Source organism: Papaver somniferum, chromosome 8, assembly GCF_003573695.1.
Source record: "Papaver somniferum cultivar HN1 chromosome 8, ASM357369v1, whole genome shotgun sequence".
Lineage (NCBI taxonomy): Eukaryota > Viridiplantae > Streptophyta > Magnoliopsida > Ranunculales > Papaveraceae > Papaver > Papaver somniferum.
Genome location: NC_039365.1, coordinates 139,264,721 through 139,284,427, shown reverse-complemented (window position 1 = coordinate 139,284,427; position 19,707 = coordinate 139,264,721). Strand labels below are relative to the sequence as shown.

Genomic DNA, 19,707 nt, shown 5'->3' with positions numbered 1-19,707 from the left:
AATCTAGAAAAAGTTTCCATACATATAATAAACAAGTAAGGAGACAAGGGGTCTCCCTGTCTAAGACCCCTTGTGGGATGGAACAACTCACCTGGTGCACCATTCAGCAAAACAGATGCAGAAACTGTGGAGACACACGCATATATCATCCTACACCAATCCTCATGAAAACCTAGCTTTTTAAGAACAACATCCAAAAAAATCCACTTCATTATGTCAAAAGCTTTTGACTTATCAAGTTTTATAACCATTAAACCTTTCTTTGTAGCCCTACACTTTCTCATACTATTAACCAATTCATGAGCAAGCACAATGTTATTAGTAATCTATCTAGAAGATAGAAAAGCAGCCTGATAAGGGCTTATGAATTTATCCATAACTTTCTTAAGCCTAGAAGCTAAAAGCTTGGAGATTATCTTATAAGGTACATTACTTAAACTAATTGGCCTAAAATCAGAAGAAAGATTTGGGCAGTTAGATTTATGAATTAAGAGATAAAACTATGATTCATCTGCTTCAACAAGTGTTTAGAATGAAAAAAGGCCTGGACCATTTTAACAGTATCTTCACCAACAACATCCCACATTTGTTAGTAAAAACCTGGAGGATACCCATCTGGACCTGGGGAAGTCCATGGCTGCATCTGAAAAACTACTTCCTTAATTTTCTCATGAGTGGGACATCTAATTGAAATCTCATATCCTCATCTGAAATACAAGGGTTAATTCTATGAAGAAAGCAGTCAGCGCTAAGAGAGTTGGCTGTACTACTAATATGAGAGAAATGACTTTTGAGCTCATCAGCTGTACTGTTCCTATCAGTCAACCAAATTCCCATTTTATTTTGAAGATTGTCTATTTGAGTCCTCTTCTTTCTAAAATTAACCTTGTCATGATAATATCTGGTATTTCTATTATCAAACTTGAAAACATTTTCCTTAGATCTTTGCATATATTAATCCTGATGAACATCATACCAATGGTTCAGACTAGCCTCAGTTTCTCTAATCTCATTAAAGTTTACATGGTTAGCAACATTACTATTCAAATGCTCCAACTGGTTCTGAAAATAAGAAATGTTGGATTGGATGTTCCCAAGAGTATTAATGTTCCACTCTCTAAGGACAAACTTAACATTTCTCAAAGACCTAGAATGCAAGTAAGCATGAGAGCCTCTTTCAGAGGTTTTCCAGTTTTCTTTAATAATGTCCCTACAAGTATTATGCATGAGCCAACCTCTATTAAACCTGAGAGGTTTCTTAGTAGGATTATCTTCCTTAGTACTAACTAACAGAATGGGACAATGATCACTCCCTATACCTAGTAAATGATACACTATGCAATTGGGAAAAAGATTAAACCACTCTTGATTTCCTAGCCCTCTATCAAAGCCTTTCTAAAATCAAATTGGCATTATCTCTCCTATTTGACCAAGTATAAGGATTTCCCATGAATCTTATAGTTAGGTCTATAAAATCAAGATGACCATTGACTACATTCAGCTGGTTTTGGGAGACAATATTACCTCCTAATTTTTCCTCATTGCTAGTTTTGAAATCCAGGTCCCCTATGACTACCCAAGGACAATTAAATCTACCAGAGAGTCTAGTTCAAAAGTCCCATTACCTAGAAATTCCTTGCTCATCTATGGCACCATACATATAAACTAGCAAAGTCTTACCACTCCTATTATCAAATTGCATAGAGCAAACAATGAAGTTTGATTATACTCAACAATGTCAAGAAAAATACCATCTTTCCGTAACAAAAATAACCCACCATAAAGAACAATAGGATTTACATAACAGTAATAGGGATAATTGAGCTATTTAGTGTATCTCTTCATCTTATTATCCTTATTTTTGGTCTCAGCTAAAAATATAATGTCAGGGTCATTGGATCTAACTAAGTCTCTTAGATGGTAACTAGTATGCTTGTTTCCAAACCCTTGGACATTCCAAGACAGAATCTTCATTTTAATCACAGAATACCAACTACACTCACAATTGATCAAGTTGTTTGCTCCAAGGATCTTAGGCAAAAAAAGACAGTCAACAGAGCAATCAAAATAAACACCACAAGAACAATCAGAACTTCTCAAAACATACCAAGACAAAACATCAACCCTATAAAAAAATCTCCTATCTAAATTAAATCTATTTGCTAAATAGAAATTGAACCAATTTAAAACCCCAAATCAACAGTAATTGGAAAAAGAGATTTAGTATGAAGAAAAACCTGATTTGCAGTACTCGTGCTCGAATCAATAGCAGAAACATGGTGCGACCTAATGCTTGATTCACTGACTCTATTCTCTACATCTTCTACGTTCAAATCATAACCTCCATGACCATTATTCCTACCCTCTGGATGACCACCTCTACCAGTTACTAGCAATTGAGAGATTTCAATAGCAGTGTTAGGGTTATGAAAATTCGATTCTAGGAGGACATAGTTATCCTCGATACCAAAATCTCTACTCATTTTATTTTTTTCTTGGGTCGGACTCATCCTCTCCTGGTTCTTCAAGTCCATTATGTTCCATATTAGCTGGCCCATTAGCTTTTGCGGTCCCTTCCAAACTATTCTGCATCGCTTCCACCATGTGTGCATGCTTTACATAATATTCCGCAAAGGCTGAATCAATCATACCAAAGATGAAAATATTCCATGCTCGTTCTTCACACATATCATCATCGTGATCAATCACGAAACATTCAGTTCATATCTTCCTTGGTTGCTTTTCAAAATGATATCTAATCCAAACTTTCTGCTTAGCTGCATTAAGGAGCCAATTTCCTCTCTTCAATGGTTGTTTGATGTCCACTTCTACTTTTGCAGTCACAACCCTTCCTCTTATATTAAATCCTCTTGTCCCTTCTTCAGCAACTTTCCTCCCAATGTCTGCACATAGCTTGTCCAAAATTCCACCATAAACATGCTCCAAAGCAAGACCTTTAAACATAACTGAGAACACTTGGTGATTAAATTCATATTCTTCTAACGGAATGAATTATCATAAGATTTCAGCACCACCAAGTGTTCATGGATTATCCATGGTGCTTTTGCTAGTACATCAGCCTGATCCTCAGTAGCTTTAAATCTAAAAACATATAAGTTTCTACCCATAGTGTGGATATTAACCTTTCCGTGTCTTCTCCAAATGATGTTTACATCTTGCTGCACCTTTTCATAATCGATATCATCTTTAGATATTATCTTCCCAATCAAACTGTGGCGCCAGTTATTAGTTGCATCCTCTATTTCTGCTTCATTGATTAAACCACCGCTAGCTCAACTTGCTTGAGCCTTTCCCAAATCTGGAAACGCATTGTGAGAGCTGCCATTTGAATCCTTGAACTTTGCGACATTTTTTATTTCAGATAAACTTTTTTTTTTTCTGGTAAGGCTTTCTTTGCATATGTATAAGCTTATTCTCTTGACAGTATTTATAAGAGAGTTTACAATTAGGGTTTAGTTGACTGTTTCCAAAAATAGAAAAGATTTTTCCAAGATATCCATAATTTGTTAATATTCTCTTGTACAGCTGTGGACAAAAATCTGCATGTAGAACAGGCTTTATTTTAGGATAGTGATATTCAAATTTTTGAACTTCCCAGAATTGCGCCTTTGAGAAATACCCTTTTCCAGAAATACCCTTAAATCTTGGATGTTTAACAACAAACTGACTTGAGATTGAATCTTAATTAACCCAGATGATTGATTACTAAAACCGATGGTAGTGAAACATACTGTTGCATGGATCATCCAATAAAAAATCATAGTTGAGAATGCCACTTTAAGAAGTGATTTTGGACCCTTAATGGAGTCGAACACTTCATATCTTTGATATGAAGAACACTAATGTTCTTAATGAGTAATCGTGAATCAAGACGAAAAACGCACCACTGCTCCCTTGAAGACCACAACTGGTACACTATTGAGATCAACAAAAGTACTACAAAACAAACAGATTAGTTGTTCATGTCTGTTGAATTATAAAATTGGAGAAAAATAAAAAGTACATAAACTTGAATCAAGAACGCATAAAAAACTATAAGAAAAAACCAGATAACATCTACTATGTTATAATCATGATCAATTGTGAAAACATAAAACGATTATTTAGATGCAAAAATAATCAAGAAAAGATCAGAAAATTTTCACCGATTTTTAAAAACTGAGTCGACTCAATTTTCGCCCCATCACCAAGCATCTAATCTCCTTATCAATTAATTATCCGGAATTCTCTAGATTTTGCTCGAGTAATGGTGGGCCACTTCATGACATATATACAACAGATAGTTTGATGAGTAATAAATGAAAAAGTCCTCAACTGTGGGACACCTATTATTTAATATCACCGCTTAATTGGAGGTCCGGGAAAATAATTAGGGGCCTCACATTATAGGACAAGAAAGGTCATCAAGATCTAATTGAGGTAATCTCTTATCCAAAAAAATATCTAACGGCTAAATTACCCCTAAATGATTACTGTTAATAATTAATTAGTGTGGTTAGATTTAAATCATATTTTAGAATTAAAATTTGAAAAAAATAAAATTAAAGAGATGTCGCCATCTTAAAATGAGGGTGCTAATGAAGATCCCATTGATTAAAACGAAGAAACCAACTTTGAAAATGAAGAAAGAGTCGATCCATAAATGCTATGCCAGAACTCAGAGAAAGAGTCGTCAATGTCGAGGGATGTATATCCCAACGATTCTAAAAAATCGTCATTAATTGATATCATCGTTGACGACTCAAACCTGCAACTTTTTCAGATTATGAAAAATCGTCATGGTAATATGATGAACACTGACGATTCTAACAAGGGTCGTTATCCAAAAAATGTACACATTAACGACCCTTAAAGTTCAATAGAGTCGTTAATTTTTAAAATGGGGTCGTTATCTTGTTACTTGGGCACAAAGGGTCGTTAGCTTGTTACTTGGGCACAAAGGGTTGTTAGCTCGTTAATTTCACATGGAAAACATACAAAGGGTCGTTATCTTCTAAGCTCTTTGTAGTAAATATTTTCTTGACGACCCTTGTTACTTGGGTACTGTCTTTTGCTTTCTTTTCACATGGAGTCGTTAACTTTTAAAATGGGCACCGTTTTCTGCTTTTTTTTTTCCATGTAGAGTCGTTAATTTTAAAATGGAGTCGTTCGCGAAGGATCGTTATATGTTTCTATGTTTCGGTAACGACTCTAATTTAAAGCAAAAAAAATGAAAAACCAGAATTAGGGTTGTTATCTCCCTCCTTCTAACGATTTTTCATAGTCTCTTATGTATATGAAAAATCGTTAGGTTTTAGGATTTTCCGGTTGACGACTTTTTAACCGTAACTGATTTTTTTTTCTTTGTGACGTCAATGAAAGAGAAGATAGTTGAGAAAGAGGGAGAAAAGATTCCGTTTTTTTTTTTTTGTTAAAAGATGGAAATGAAATGGTGGGGTTATGGATGAATAAAGTTTTAAATTTTATTATTAATGAAAGGCAAAATAATATTTTCACGACATTTTAAAATCCTAACATAAATAGAGTGGGTATAAATTTGGTGAGGCGCCTAATTATTTTCCGGGGCCCCAATTAAATGGTGTTTAATATCAGTTGCCCTCATTTCGACTTAAATGGGTAGTAGGTAAGTAAATACATTGTGGGACAGCAGAAACAATAATGATAATTATCTCCTGTGGCGCACCAGCTTTCATAGCTAGCTCAGTTGGTTAGAGCACCCGTTTAGTAAGCGGGAGGTCTTGAGTTCCTTTTTCGTTTTTTTTTTTGCACGCACACATCTCTATGAACTGTACCACAAAAACTTCAATACTCCCATTCACAGCATATCACTCTTACGCAACTCTATCCTTCGACACTCAAAACCCTCGCTCACTTCCCCTGTAAACATTTCCCTCCCTAACTCCACAAAGGGAGAGAACAACAATGCAAACCCTACTAAACCCTCTTCTTCTTCCCTTCCCATCTTCAAAACCCACCAAATCCCTACTCAAACCCTTACCCCTACAGACCCCAAATCCCATTTCCTGGAGAATTAGACTTCCTAAACCCCCAAACACTTTCAAACTGAAAGCATTTACTTCAGATGAATTCCCAGTAGATGAAACATTCTTAGAGAAATTTGGTCCAAAAGATAAAGAAACTGAAGACGAAGCACGTACACGTAACTGTGTCGAAAGAAATTGGGCACCTTGGGAAGAGATTCTCTCGCCTGAAGCTGATTTTGCTAGAAAAAGTTTAAATGAAGGTGAAGAAGTAGCATTAACGTCACCTGAAGCAATTGAAGCTTTTAGAATGTTCAGACCAAATTATAGACAAAAAAAGATTGAGGAAAGTGGGTTAACCGAAGATGATTTTTTGGCTAAACAATTCGAGATTAGAGGTGAGATTTTAGAGCCTCTGGAAACTAGTTGGACTGGTCCTTTAGTTGTGAGGTTGATGCCGCCGAGAGATTGGCCACCAAAAGGATGGGAAGTTGATGAGAAGTTGGAGTTTATTAGAGAAGCACATAAGTTGCAAGCTGTTAGAGTTGATGTGGAGGATGTGCAGGTGAATAAAGAAGTTGATAATATGTGTTTAGAAAGATATAAGATGTTTTTGAAGCAGTATAAGGAGTGGGTTGTTGCGAATAAGAATAGGTTGGAAGAAGAGTCTTATAAGGTATGGAGTTTTTAGTTTAAAGCTGTATATTATTGAACATTGAATTTTTGGATTTGATTTGGTTTATTTTTGGAGATTAACATGTGATACTTTCTATGATGTAGTATGACCAAGATTATTGTTCTGGTAGACGAAAAAGAGGGGAGGATTATAGAGATGATATGGTATTATGGATGCTTGTTTGTATACTTTTTTAATTTTTTGATTGAGTTGAGATATATGTCTTGCTACAAGAGGGTTTCTAATCCGTGCACTCGTTGTTTATGCAGCTCGAGCTTCCATTTTACTATCGTGGGCAGGTAAATTGTTGATACTTTTGTGGTTAAATTTAGGGATTTTTAACAAACTGCCACACTTGCAAATCCCAATTCAAGAAAATGCCACCGTTTTTTCAGAGTTAATTAAATGCCACAACCGTTAAATATTCCGTCAGGGCCTACCAAACCGGTCTATATGCGTTGAACAAGTCAAGAAAATATGTTATCATTCCCTATTTACCCTTCACAATCCTTAAAGACTTGTGAATCGCTAATTAGGAGAAAGCAGAACAAAGAATCTGAGAGAGGAGAAAAGCAGCACCTGCTGCTATTATTGCCGAGAACTAGGTCGAGAAAAAAACAGAGAAATTGAGAGATGAAATCGAGTAGAAAATGAAGATGGGTCTGAGAATTAGATCTGTTGAGATTGTGAAGGTTCAAATTGAGGATTTGTTTTAAAATTGGAGGTGTTCTTGGTGATTCAGATGAACATTTGGAGTTGATGTTGTTGTCGATCTCTAGAAATGGAAGATGAAGAAGAATTGATAGGGTACAATGATGAAATTGAACTGAGCTACAGTCGTGGATAATTGAGAATAAATTAAACATTGGGTTTGATTTGCCGATAGAGATCAAGATATTGATCTGATGGATGCTGTGATGATTGTGGGTTTGAATCAAATCGAGAATTGGTTAGAATTTTGTGATGAAGCAAGAACAGTGATGAGATGGTATCAAAATCAGTTTTGTGAAACCTACATATAGGATTTGTCAAAATTCTTTCTTAAAGTTTTGGGAAATAATTTTAGGGTTCGTCAAAATTATGTTTAATTCATAGAATTCAGGTTGTTTTAAGAATAGGGTTTAGCTTGATTTTCATTTTTTTTCCAGTTTCGTATGTTAATTAGGGTTTCTAATTGTTTTTTACTGTAAATTGTTTTGATTATGATGGTTGTCGTGATGAAACAGTATTGGTGGCTGATACTGGTGGTGATGTCATGGCTTGGGCCATGGTTGCAGGTGATGGCAGGTTGAAGAAGGAGTTGCAGAGACTGAACTGGTTGGTGGTAATGGAGATGTATGATGTTGGTTCCATGGGTTTGGTGACATTTTTTCTGATAGGTGTTGAATGAAACTGAAGATGGTTTTCCAGGGGATTTATGGCTATAAATTGGTAGAACTGTCATGGGATTAGATTCAATGGGTTTGTTGTGAATTGAATTTGCAGGTGTTTCGGTGAGTTTAGAAGCGCTAGAAATTTCAATGTTACACCAAGATGAGAATGGCACATTAGGTGTTCGATAAAAGTCCTAAATGGTTTTTTCTTCACCTCTTCAAGCTCAGTTTCTACCAGTTGAGCCTGTGTACAAGGTGGTTTGTGCTTGGTTAATGTCACAGGAGCTGCAGAGAGTTGTTGTAGGCTCTTGAGATGAAGCAAGAGAAAATGACTGCGATGATTGGTGATGAATTGCCATGGAACTGAAGTGTTGCTACAGAGTTCCATGGATATTTGGTGACTTAGATGGATGCTAGGACAAGTGACATGACAGTGTTGATGCTGGAGAGTTTTACTGGTGGATGTTGCAGGTGCAGTGAACCCAAGAACAAGGAGGAATCGGTGATGGATTACGGATGGGTATGATGTTGTTGAACTGGACATGGCGAGTTGGTGACAGATTTGAGGGTGTATATGTCTTTTACTAAGCTGGATAAATGCCACCTATGCACTAACTGATGGCAACAGTTTTTTTGGATGGAAAAGGTCGAACGTGTGGCATTAAATAAACTCTGAAAAAAACGGTGGCATTTTCTTAAACTGCAAATTGGAAGTGTGGCACTTTATTAAAATCCCCTTAAATTTATTCTTAAAGAAGTGTTAACTGTGAAACTTATATCTGGAGAACATCCTGTGTGGATTTGTAGAGGAAAAGTGGTCGAGTTACATCTTTATCAAGGTGCATTTGTCGACATTGGAGCCGTATATGATGGGTAACTCTTAGACACATTGTGCATTTTTACTAGTTTTTGCGTTCTGCCCCTACTTTGGCAGGTTGGCTACTTTCCTACTACTTTCTGCCCGTCTATGAGTACCTAAATACTTTTACGGTATAGAAGGAACATATAAATGAATGACAACACTGAATATAGCGGTTACCTAAATGGATGACAACACTGAGTATAGTGGTTACCTGGTGAGAAGTTTGTTTCTGGTACTAACCTGAACCCAGAAACAAGTTGCCAAAGTTAATGTCGGCTGTCCTTGGCCAACTTGCTGTACTCTGGGTTCGATGAGTCATGCCCAACCCTATTCTATAGTTCCTATTGGCAATGACAATGCCAACTTGTACGGGTTATTTGTTTTGTTCAAATTCTATCCTTAATTTCCTACTTCCATGAGTTGCAAATACAAATTCTTTGGCTGTTATGAACCATTCAACTTCTGCCAACTTTTCACTCAACAAGTAATAACATACTTTCCAGGTGGGTTCCGATAAAAAACGACTGGTATTGGATCCGCCAGCATATTAAAGTTGGTATGGAAGTCATTGTTGAGATTCTGGTGAGTAAAACAGTTGTGTTGATTTAGCTACTACTTTCTTGTCTTCAGTAGTTAAATGTTGATCACTTTGCTTCTCTTGTATTGAGTTCCCCAAACATAAGACCGCAGACTGTAGTTTTACTCAGATCAGCAGTGATGGAATTTAAGAATGATGTTTCTTTCTTTTTGCAGGCGAAACGTGATCCATACCGATTTCGTTTTCCTATTGAAATGCGTTTTGTCAATCCCAACATTGATCACCTTATGTATGTAGTCTTATCCTTCTTGTGTTGAATATCCTAAATGGTCAGGTGATTGGTTAGGTCTTGTCCTAAATGGTCAGGTGATTGGTTAGGTTTTGTTGGCCATTTTTCCAATAATTGCTTGATTGTCATTCAAATTTTGGTCACCTTCTTACTTTGGAGTTCGCCTATACATTGCAGCTTCAACAGATTTGAGTTTCCACCAATATTTCATCGTGACGAAGATACAAACCCCGATGAATTATGTGTATGTTCTTTTGGAAACGTTCTTCTTTTATATTTATCTGTAGTTGAAACTTTATATTCGTTGAGCATCCTTAGTGCTACTTGTACTTGTTATCCTTCAAAAACGATATTCACACTCAGATGATTTAGTATTCAGGACACTAACTTAGCTGATCGCAGGGATGGTCTACGTGGGATGTGCTATCCCATTTATTACTTATTAAAGCTTCTTACTAGGTTGTCTTTTTTTTTTCAGCGTGATTGTGGAAAACCACCTGTTCCTAGAAAAGACCCAGGAATAAAAGATGAAGAGGAACCTTTGTTGTCAAATCACCCTTACGTTGATAAGGTAATTTATGAGTCAATGCCATCGATGTTCTTTGTTGTTTCGTGATAGTATGTCTAATTCAAACTCACATTCTTTATTTTGTTCATTTGCCACAAATGGGTTTTATTGGAAAATGATAGATATGATATCAGTATATCACCCTTTCCACTTTGTAGTTTGTACTCTGCTGTGAACATCTCTTTTTGTAAAAAAAAGAAAGTGCATGACTTGTGTTCAGCAGTCAATCTTGGTAGTTTGAAGCTGATCAGTATGACTCTTCTATTGCAGTTGTGGGAGCTACACGTAGCTGAGCAGATAGTATTGGATGAAGAGGAGTCTAATCCTGAGAAGTATAAAGGTAAAAAATTTGAAGAGATGTTGGAGGCCACAGATGTTGATGCAGCAGTCGAATATTCCAAAGCTTATCATAAGAAGACTTTATTACCAAAGATGATCCTGGTGAATGGCATTTTCCTTCTTACCATTACCTGACTTTCTTAAAGAATTATGATTAACCTTGGGGATGGAGTCCTAGCTTAACCCGACTAATCTTTGGGGTCCTGGGAAGGTTGCAACCCCTCCAGCGACCTTAATAGGGATCCAAAAGTGGTAACCTATGGGAGGGGGGACCCTTGGTCGAACCACCCTTATGACTTCAAGGTTTATTACCAATAACCTCAGCAGTCAATGAAATACCTGATTGTATTTTATTTTGGCAGAAAACCAGCCACAAAGAGCTTGACTTGGATGCTGCTCGTGCCGAGCGTGAGGTGAGTGACTCTTAAAAGTTAACTTCTTATGGGATTCCAGTTGTTTATCATTATTTTCCAAGTATCATGCCTATGCATTACATTGCAGTTCGATTCCTTTAATGTAAAACTCATGTGCTTCTAATCGCAGCTCAACAACAAATTGAGGGCAGAAGCGAAAGAAAGAGGTGAAGAATTTAAAGTAAGCAAGTTGAGACGCAACATTGAAATGGGTATGACTTAATACATTGGCGCCGGTCATTTGAAGAAAGGGAAGCTCTCCTTAGAGATATCAGCTGGTACCCCATCTTTCTTTTCCAATTTTTACCAGCATCTATCCATATGCATATTTTTCTATTAAAGATGAATACCTCTAAATTGCACCATTCAATTGATCACTATAGTTACATCTACATTCTTTTAATTTACACCGAATTGGTAAGGCACTAAATCCAGTGCAGTGATTCACTTTATCTCAACCACAAAACAGTACAAAAGTTAATTCTTTATGTAGTTTTCAGAGATGATAAACTCGGTAGCTAATTGAGGCCTAAACCCATGAAGTTATGTGCATCATTTAGGACTTGAAGATTAGGATTTCAACTGTGGAATTTGCACTTTGTCTTCCATTTACTCATTTGTTTGCAGATTATGTTAGTAGGTACATAGTCTATTGAAACTAGTACTGAAGTTATTGGTTTATATACAGCCGTCAGGCTCTTGGCCTCCCACTACAAGAACCAGGGAGATACGTTGACAATAGTTATTTTGGGAAGGGCAGATTTGACCCTGCTAGTCCTTTATACCGTTATGATTACTAGGGAGAGCCAAAGAACTCGGAGAAGAGCAAGCAAGAGCGTTTGACTGATGCCCACAACAAATCTATAGTGGGCAAGGGGAATGTCTGGTACGAGATGTCTTATGATGATGTCATAAAACAGAAGATGGAAAAGGAGGCCCGTTCAGTAGGAACAGTGGTGAAAGAGGCTGAAGAAGAAGAAGATGATGTGGATTATGTTGGTATGAATGGACTCAGGGATGATGACTCTGATGACGACGACAACGACTCTGATGATGAGGATTTTGATTACAGCATTCTAGGTGATCCAAATGTTTCGTCGAGCCAACCTACGGTTAACGGAACCGAGTCTTCTAGATTGTCAGATGAAGGCATGTTTGAAAACTAGTTTACGCTGAGACATAGTGTACAGTAGTAATTAGACGATTTTGTATTAGTTTAGCTTATCATGAGATAATATATATGTAACTAAAGCTGTCATTGCGTAGTCTTTGATGCAAACCAGTTTTTGAGACAAAACTTGACACTGCTTTGCGCCATCTCCCAGTTCTTGGTTTATATTTGATATAGATTAGTTAATTGCTAGATATTAGCGGACAACAAGTCTGGGTCTTTTTTTCCTGGAAAGAAGATTTTCATTCAAAAATATTAAGATCTAGAACAGACGAGAAATTTATAGGAACTGTTAAAATATAGGAGAAAAACAAAAATGAGATGTAGAACGGCACGATGGTTTTTGAACTACCCAAACCAAGGACAATGTTTGCACTCAGGCATGTTCCTGTGGGCAATAGCAAATTTTTCAACTTGCCACGCCACTACGGGGAAAGGGTCGATAATTTTTCCAATTTGCCATGCCACTACGGGGAAAGGGTTGATATATAAGTGCCATAGAGACCCGTGATCAAACAGACCGACTTGCTTTGAAACTTGATATGTCCAAAGCATTTGACAGACTTGAATGGAATTTTCTAATGAAGGTGATGAGATATTTTGGGTTTTGTGAAGACCTTTGTGACTTAGTTTATCAGTGCATTATCACTATTTCTTTTATCTGTTATGATTAGGGCTGCACATGGGCGGGTATAAGCTAAAACCAACCTCGCATCCACATACTGCGGGTTTTTTTTTCATAACCAACCCCGCACCCACAAACAGCGGGCGGGTTTTGTTACCCGCCCGCTACGGGTTGGGCGGGTATGGGTTTAAACGGGTTTAAACCCGCTTTATATTCAAGTATTTAGAGTAACTTCTATTCTCCTTGATTAAGTGAGAAAAAAAAAACAAAACCCCCAAAATATTCATACCTAGGAAGTTCACGGATGAAGATTAAGTGTTGAATCTGTTGATTTTTCGATTGTTGTCGATTTCTGGTGAAGATTCGAAGTTGTTGTTGTCGATTTCTGGTGAAGATTTCTGGTAACTGTCGTTCGTAGGTGAAGAAGAAGAACTGAGGAGGAAGAAGAGGAGAGGCCGAACAGAGAGAAGAGTGTAGAAAGTGAACGAGGGTTATCAGTTATCCTATCTACTAGTATTAGGGTTTCATAATGGACGACTAGGATTAGTTTTATCTAATGGTATATAATCTGCGGGTTTTTTGGGTGGGTATGGGCGGGTATTAGCTTAAACCAACCTCGCACCCACAAACAGCGGTTTTTTTTTTCATAACCAACCCCGCACCCACAACGGGCGGGTATGGATTAAAAACCCACGGATTTAGCGGGTACGGGTGGGTTTGGGTATCGTGGGCGGATCTTGTGCAACCCTAGTTATGATTAATGGATCTTCTTGTGAAGAATTTCATCCTACTAGGGGGGTAAGGCAAGGTGATCCCTTGTCTCCTTATCTCTTCATCTTAGCAATGAAATTTCTCTCCAGGCAGTTCAATATAGCTCAACAGAATAACACCATAAAAGGTATTAAAGTGGCTGTAAAATCTCCAGCCATTAATCATTTGCTTTTTGCAGGTGATTGCTTGATTTTTACTCAAGCAAATCTTTCTTCTGTTCATAATTTACTTGAGTTGTTGAAAGAATTCAGTTCTCTATCTGGCCAACTTATCAACTTTGAGAAGTCTTTAGTTTATTTCAGCAAGAACACCAAGCCTGAAGTTGCTGCTACCCTAACTGGAATACTTGGAGTTAAAACTATGTCCTCTAAAGAAAGATATCTTGATTCACCACTTATCCTTGGTCATTCTAAGCAGGAAGCTTTCAAAAACATTGAAGAGAATTTTCAGAACTGATTTACTTCTTGGTCTTCTTCTTCAACTCAAGCTGGAAGGGGCATCATGGTGAAACATGTCCTTAACTCAATTCCCATTTATCAGATGAGAACTTTCAAGTTACCTACATTACTGCTCATGTAGCGCCCCCTAAACTAGCATCTGATTAGTCCAAGAGATCAACCTAAATAAGAGGCACTAAAGATCTAATTCATTTACTTAAACATATAAATAAGAACTCTGCTACAAAAAATTAACCCAAAACTAACCCCGTTCAGAAAATATATATATATACAAGAACTCCGCTCAAATGATACATATACAATATTCATTTGGTTTACAAATACAACATGCAATATACTAAACATAATAAAAGTTAACCAACTAACGAAAACCACCCTTGAAGCTTTCGCTGCGCAACTCTGATCTGTCTCTGAAACTGAAAGTGGAAATGGGTGAGCACATCAACCGTGCCCAGTAGGAATAACATTTAACTTTCAAGTAATCACTGGCATGATTTTAAAACAATTCATGTTTTCCCTAAACACTAAAACACAACCAATTTCACAGAAGTAAGCAATCATGTATATGGAACTAACTCCTTCCAAACAATGTATAATATGGTGATTCAGCCTCCACCTAGATAATAATATGGTTCTACCTAGATAATAATGTGGTGATTCAGCCTCCACCACGACAGTAAGTAGGTATAAATGAAGGAGTAGTATCCAATATACCATAGATAGAAATTCTCATTTTCCAGGAAATCAAATGGAAATTCTTATTTCCCAAACAATTCATAAAGATAAACAAAGCATTACAATTCCTTTCCAAACAATGGAAAGATTAAAAGAGATAACAGAACTTTCGGAAGTTAAAACTAAACGATGAATGGAATACACAATCAGATAATGCATGAGTTTGTTAAATATAACTTTTGTAAAAGAAAACAACAATGATCACAAAAGAGTTAAAAGTATTCCCACCTCTGTTGATGACAAGCCACGCCTACCTCGAGATCCACGATCCACTGGTTCGTCCTTTGAATCGACCGTTGTTAATAAAGACTAATTGTTAATCACATAAGAAGTCTAAAAATCTAGCCAAAATGGCTCAAACAAGAAACATGCAAATCTATCTAATCATTCTAAGCCCATTTATGGTTCCACACGTCTTCATTATCCATCCCTTTTGCACATCTAAAGGTTTACTAATTCAATTAGGTTGGTTCTATAGACGATTAGCTATGTCTTATGAGTATCCACAACTTGGTGGAAGAAATCTAATGCTAATTCGGACCACAAGAGGTCCAAAATGTCTACTTAGGAAAACTGCCATAACCCCAAATCCATTAAACAAGCCCATTAACTAAAGTCCAAACCATCTCAACCAACAAATGGTCACTAACAGTCAAACGAGTCAACTAACTGTAAACGTCAGTCAAAAGTCAAAGTCCAGTCCACGGTCAAATGTTAACTCGGTCAAGGTCCACTGAGTCAAATAGAGAATCGGTGAGTCAACTCAGGGTTAGACTGATTCAACTTAGTCAGATGATCTAAGTCAGCTAAGAACATAATCAGTCAGATAATCTGACTAGGATGACTAACATGCCTAATACACAAGAACAGGAGTTGTACAACTACCAAACATTCCATTTATTGAAATAGAATTCAACAATTCAGTACAACTGTAATTTAAGCCTACGTGCAAAAGCAGTAGCAAGCCTCCACTGGAACCATTAGCTATTTCCTACAATCATCATTCCCTGGCATTGCAATACTACTTGCTTCAACACCATAACTCAAACTTCATCTGCAACTTCTATCTCTAACATTTGTATTCAGTCTGAACTACACCACCATTGCACAATCAGTCCATCACCACTCTTCTTACTAAACTATTACCAGATTAATAACAACCCGGTTTAACCCTTTCCAACTCCATTATCACAACCATACACTCATCTCTAACACAATCCTCATCTTCACTCATTACAGTTCACCTCTATAGCAATTCTTAATTCAATCTGCACTAATACAGCTCACTAAGAACTCAAACTCCCAACACTTGCGTCCATAGATACACTAACAACATCACCACAACTGCAACTGCGGTTCCATGAACTTCATTACATAATCATCAACATCCACAGCACTAATTCAATTCCTCCACTAACAAGTCTCTGACATTCTTATTAACTCCACCAGCACAAGCTGAGTATGCAGTCTCACCAGAAACACAACTTGCACCACCACCATTTACAATTACAGCTCCCCTAACACTTCCACCTCCAACACCAGTTCTGCAATAACAACTCCAAGTTCTACTTTCATACAACACAGAACTCATACCTAAACTATCATCACATGCAACCTCATCTCATACCACACACACATACCACCACAAGAATTCAACCATTCCCTGCAGCTGTTGTTCACAATTCAACACCATCTTCATATCCACAATCACAGTTTCATTACATATCAACTCAATTCCTAGCTTCATAAGCATTCATAAATACTCTACAATGAATATGAATAATTCTTTCAAATCAATTAAGTAAAACAATTACCTCAAAGCTTCTGAACTTGAATTAATCTTCGAATCAACACCACCAGTTCTCAATTAAACCCTAACTTCGTTCAATTCTTCACTGTATTTGAGGAATCAGTTGCTAAGTCCTCGAATCAACGAAATCCTTTATCTTCTTCTTCTTCATCACTAGTCGAATCCTCAGATCATTTGGTTAACCCTAATTTCTTCACCGTGAATCGGAAATTGAATACAGATTGTTCTTCTTTGTTTCCAATACACAAAACCCATTTCTCACTCAACCTGTATCTTCCAAATCAAACCCCTCTTTTAAAACTACAACTGGTTCAATCATGGCAGAACCCTAGTTCTTCAATTCTACCATCAGAACAACTCTACAGCTTCAATTGACATCGACCCTCTTAATCCTCATCCACCAACATACCGATTAACCCATCAATTTACCGCGGACCTCGAAATTAATATAAAAACCCTAACATCTGATTCCTTCAGATATCATCTCTTCTTCTTTTCTCCAAACCAATAAACATCAATCACCACCACCAGTAACCATCTTTGATAACTTGTCTAATTCTCGTGATCTCACAACCTCAGAAAACTCGGAGAATCACCAGAGGCGAAGAACAGAAGAAGAGGGAGGAAAGAAGAAGGAGAATGAAGAGAAATAGAAAGAGAAACGAGAGTTTATCTTGTCGAAGTGGTGCAGATAAGGATGACCAAATTACTGAGGCACCCACGCCATAGATAAGGGCTGCCAAGTCGGTTTGTCTATAAACTGACTAATCTTCCCTTCATACTCATCCGATGATATCTTCTTCGTCCAGTGTCTGAATGACACGTTCGAGTAGTCCATTTTACATAACTTTACGAGACCTATTTGATGATACCAGTTTCGTATCTAAATCGTTGTTATATTAATTTTTATTAATTAACGTTCGTGTTAACCTAATCGAGTTATTATCGGTTAAGACGTCTCTTGACTAGTCTAATAGCGTTGACGAGCTTGAGGGTCCTTACAGCTCAATAAACTCACAACTATTCAAAGGAAGTTCTTTTGGGGATATAAATCTAACAGAGGCTTTAATCCAATAGGATGGAACAAAGTCTGTAAACCAAATGACATGGATGGCATGGCATTCAGAGATTTAGAAATGCTTAACTCAGCATTACTCATCAAAGTTGCTTGGAGACTTTTAACTGAAAAGGACTTTTTGTGGACTCAAATCATGGAGTACAAATACTTCAAAGATGGTGATATCCTGCATCAAAAGATTGAAGCAAAAAATTGCTCCTACACTTGGAATGGTATCTCTAAAGGTCTTCTCTACATTCAGCAGAATTACTTCATGGAAGTTAATAATGGTAGAAAAAAAAAAAACTACAATTTGGCTTGGCAGATGGATTCCAGGCTTATCTCATCCACCTACTCCTGTCAATGATCTTCATAGATTTTATCAAGAGGTGGAGGAACTTCTTTTGACTAATTCTAATGTGTGGAATGTAGATCTCTTGAACAGATTATTTGATGCAGATACTTCTTTAAAAATCCAAAATATTTTCATGGATACCTCTACGAATGATATCATGGTATGGATGCCAACTAGAGATGGAAAGTTCTCAGTCAAAATTGCTTACAAGATGCTCACCAGGACTGAAAATAACATACAAATCAATGGCAGAGTAATTCATTCCAATATATGGAAATCACTATGGGCCTGCAAGATTATGCACAGAATCAAAGTGTTCACTTGGAAAAGCATTCATGGTATTCATGCTACTAGATCTAAACTTGCTCTTCATAGTACTGAGGTGGAAACACACTGTGGAATCTGTGGGAATAATTATGAAACGATTGAGCATATAGTTTTTGAATGCCATCACTCCAAGGCAGTCTGGAGAAGTCTTAAGATTGATATTGACACAAAGAAGAATGGTTATCAAAATGTTTCAGAATGGACTGAAAGTTGGTTTTCTGGTAATCTTGGTTTCACTAGTGAGAAGAAACTTTTCACTCTCATGATTGGTTCCTGGATCTTATGGAAGGATAGATGCGATGCTGTCTTTCAGGGAGTATCTCTTAACCCATCTAATTTTGTGCATAGAGTTAATTTTTATTTGAACTCACACCAACATATTTATGACACGCATTCCCCTAATATTTAATCTCCTGCTATTTCCCATTGGAAACCTCCTATGAAGGATACCTTTAAGTTCAATGTGGACGCTTCATTTGATCATGATTCTAATCAACTTGGTACTAGTGTTGATCTGCGAAATTATGCAGGTATCTTTCAAGGAATCAGGGGACAATGCGCAAATTTCTAAGTCCTGAAGCTGGTGAACGCTTAGCAGTACGAGAAGCTCTTCTCTAGGCAAAGGAACTAAAGCTAAGAAAAATACACATTGAAGCAGGCGCAATGCTAGTTATCCAATCAATAAAAGAGAACTATATTCTAATCCAATGGGAGAACAGAAACATTCTCAAGGAAATCAAACATTTAAGTTTAAATTTCAGTTATTGTAAGTTTTCATTTATCAGTAGAGATGACAATCAAGTGGCAGATGCTGTTGCGAAATCTTTAAGGTTATCAGCATCTACACTCAATTGTTTAGACAATTTTCCAGCTGAGTTCTGTGATCTTCTAGCTAGAGATCGAAACAGTATTTATCAATAATCAATAAATTTCTCTTTATCAAAAAAATAGAGACCCGTGATTAAACTTCTATCGTCTGTGATAGAAGCTCTACCACTCGGTAAAGACTATCCCACTCGGTAAAGACTCTTATTTTACACTCCACTATATATGTACTCTATTAATTTTAATTTATTTGTATCATATTTTACACAAATTTCGTATTATTTGCCAACTTCTTTCATAAATTCCTCAATTTACTTACTTTTTATTTCATAAATCAGTGTATTCTTGTGATGGAAAGATGCAGATATTGGGTAGGTCGGTGGTTTTTGAGTTATTTTAGGTAACTCAAAATCTAGTCCGTGAAAGATGTTTTGGAAAACCAAAACTTAGTCGTTCATGCAGTTTTTGGATAACTTTAATTGTTTACTTATTCCTAAAGTCTAGGATCTTAGA

At 36.8% G+C, this 19,707-nt stretch overlaps 1 pseudogene; it reads left to right on the top strand.

Annotated features, from left to right (window-relative positions):
• The first annotated feature begins 5,928 nt into the window (after nucleotides 1-5,928).
• Nucleotides 5,929-12,377, top strand: LOC113303214 (annotated as a pseudogene).
• The last annotated feature ends 7,330 nt before the right edge of the window (nucleotides 12,378-19,707 follow it).